This window comes from Sardina pilchardus, chromosome 5, assembly GCF_963854185.1.
Source record: "Sardina pilchardus chromosome 5, fSarPil1.1, whole genome shotgun sequence".
Lineage (NCBI taxonomy): Eukaryota > Metazoa > Chordata > Actinopteri > Clupeiformes > Clupeidae > Sardina > Sardina pilchardus.
Genome location: NC_084998.1, coordinates 29,150,952 through 29,153,451, shown reverse-complemented (window position 1 = coordinate 29,153,451; position 2,500 = coordinate 29,150,952). Strand labels below are relative to the sequence as shown.

Below are 2,500 nucleotides of genomic sequence, written 5' to 3'. Positions count from 1 at the left end.
GGAGACAGGGCCTGAGCATTTTGACCAATTGCTGATGTTTCTGATGATTTCACTTGAAGTAAATGCTTTTTAAAATACACGTTTTAAAAATATTTTCCTTTTTTTGTATCTTATTTAGTCATGCTAACCAGTCTGTTAAACTCTGGCCTTACACGTATAAAGTCTTTCAGTTGTGTCTTAACACAGAGCAGCTTTAACTGAGTTAGGACTGAAGGCATCAGCTGCTGTGTAAAGAAATGGCCTCCACACTTGCACACTTCACAGCGTCTGCATATTCATCTGCGCTATTAGGGGACCGACAGAGAGCTGCCACATTCAATCACACAGAGGAACTCAGAGGAACACACACACACACACACACACACACACACACACACACTCACAGAGAGAGAGACACACACACAAACACCCACGGCCAATCACTCGGAGTGTCACACAGACATACTGTACACACACACACAAGTCCAATCACTCAGGATGACACACACACACACACACACACACACACACACGCCTCCCTGCAGTGCTGAGAGACAGCCAACTTGCACTGTGCTACATAAGCATAAAGTGCCTTGGCTGGGAGGATGCATAAAAAAGAGGAGAGAAGGAGAGGAGAGGAGGAGGAGATAAAAGAAAGAGAAAAGATAGAGAATGTGCCTAAGACAACTCTGGCCCTGACTGGGAGAATGCATAGAGAAGAGGAGAGGAGGAGAAGAGGAGAGGAGGAGAGGAGGAGAGGAGGAGAAGATAAAAGAAAGAGCAGAGATGGAAAGACTGACCCTGACTAGAGGGGATGCATAGAGAAGAGAAGAGGAGGAGAAGAGGAGAGGAGGAGAGGAGGAGAAGATAAAAGAAAGAGCAGAGATGGAGAGACTGGCCCTGACTAGTGGGGATGCATAGAGAAGAGGAGAGGAGGAGAAGAGGAGAGGAGGAGAGGAAGAAAAGATGGAAAGAAGAAAGAGTAGAGATGGAGAGACTGGCCCTGACTGGAGGGGATGCAGAGGAGAGGAGAGGAGAAGAGGAGAGGAGAGGAGGAGAGGAAGAAAAGATGGAAAGAAGAAAGAGTAGAGATGGAGAGACTGGCCCTGACTGGAGGGGATGACACTGCTGATGGTGCACATTCAGCTAAAGCCATCTCACTATACGGACACGCCAGCTCAAGACATCGCAGAGGGAGTGTGAGTGTGCGCGTGTGCGTGTGCGTGTGCGTGTGTGCGTGTGTGCGTGTGTGCGTGTGTGCGTGTGTGTGTGTGTGCGTGTGTGTGTGTGTGTTTCTGTGTCTCTGTGCGTGTCTGTCTGTGGGGTGGGTGTGTGTGTATCTCTTTATGTGTGTGTGTGTGTGTGTGTGTGTGTGTGTGTGTGTGTGTGTGTGTGTGTGTGTGTGTGTGTGTGTGCGTGTGTGTGTGTGTTTCTGTGTCTCTGTGTGTGTCTGTCTGTGGGGTGTGTGTGTGTGTGTGTATCTCTTTGTGTGTGTGTGTGTGTGTGTGTGTGTGTTAAGTGGAGTTAAGTCCTCATTAGGGATGTAACGATACACTCAACTCACGACTCGATATGGATCACGATTTTTTGTTCACGATACGATTTTATCACGATTTTTTTTTTTTGTATTGATACTGTTTGAAACTAATATTGATACTGTTTCCCTCTCCTTCCAAAGTATTACGTCCAACACCTCTCCTCTTAAAATAAATGGCAGGCCCTACTCTGCCCTGCAAAGCAAAAAGGCAGTAACTATGCAGAGTGCAAACTGAAAAAAAAAAAAAACATTTTAAATTATGCTGTTGCTTAGCCTTATGGTTGTAGTTAATGTAGCAGTTATTGGAGGTTTATTTATTTTTTTTACTTTACATTAGCTTATTTTTGGTACTCAATCTTCATAACAACTTTAATGTCATGAAAATTATAATAACTAATTTTCGACCAAAAATGCAGTTACTGCCTTTCTGCTTTGTAGGGCAGCACTGTTATATGCTACATCATTATAGTTGTTCAAGTGCACACACTAAATGGAGAGCTAGGATTAAAATTCAGACTGTGCCTTTAAATAGGCAACTTTTTCCATCTATCAGCACAATGCTACAGTAAGCCATTTCCACTAAAAAAATCAGCTCAATATTATGTGCAAGACTGATGTTTACCAAGCATGCATACGTGTTAATCTCTTAGCACTATCGTCATACGTTTTCTCATAGTGAGATGGCTATCCCGACATATGTTCTGATGTACATGGGACGCACGGAGGTGAACGGCGGGACAAACGCGAAATGACAAGGTGTTAACTAAACAATTGAGTAGACCTAATGTCGACAGGCTTTGTGGTTAAAACGATGAAAACCAGTAGGTTAGTCTGTCACAGCTAACTTCGTTCAAGCACAGTATCTTAGACTAGTTTACACGCGCAGAAATTAAAAGTCAATATCAGCATCACAAGATTGCTGTCATTATCGGAAAATCCAGACAAACTGGACGCGAACGCGTGGCAAAAACAAAACAACGTACT

At 44.0% G+C, this 2,500-nt stretch overlaps 1 protein-coding gene across 1 annotated transcript in view; it reads right to left on the bottom strand.

Annotated features, from left to right (window-relative positions):
- The window catches only part of LOC134080888 (neural cell adhesion molecule 1-like), a gene marked incomplete at its 5' end in the record, with an annotated part of 79,234 nt that overhangs the window by 45,772 nt on the left and 30,962 nt on the right, over nucleotides 1–2,500 (bottom strand). The window lies entirely within an intron of this gene.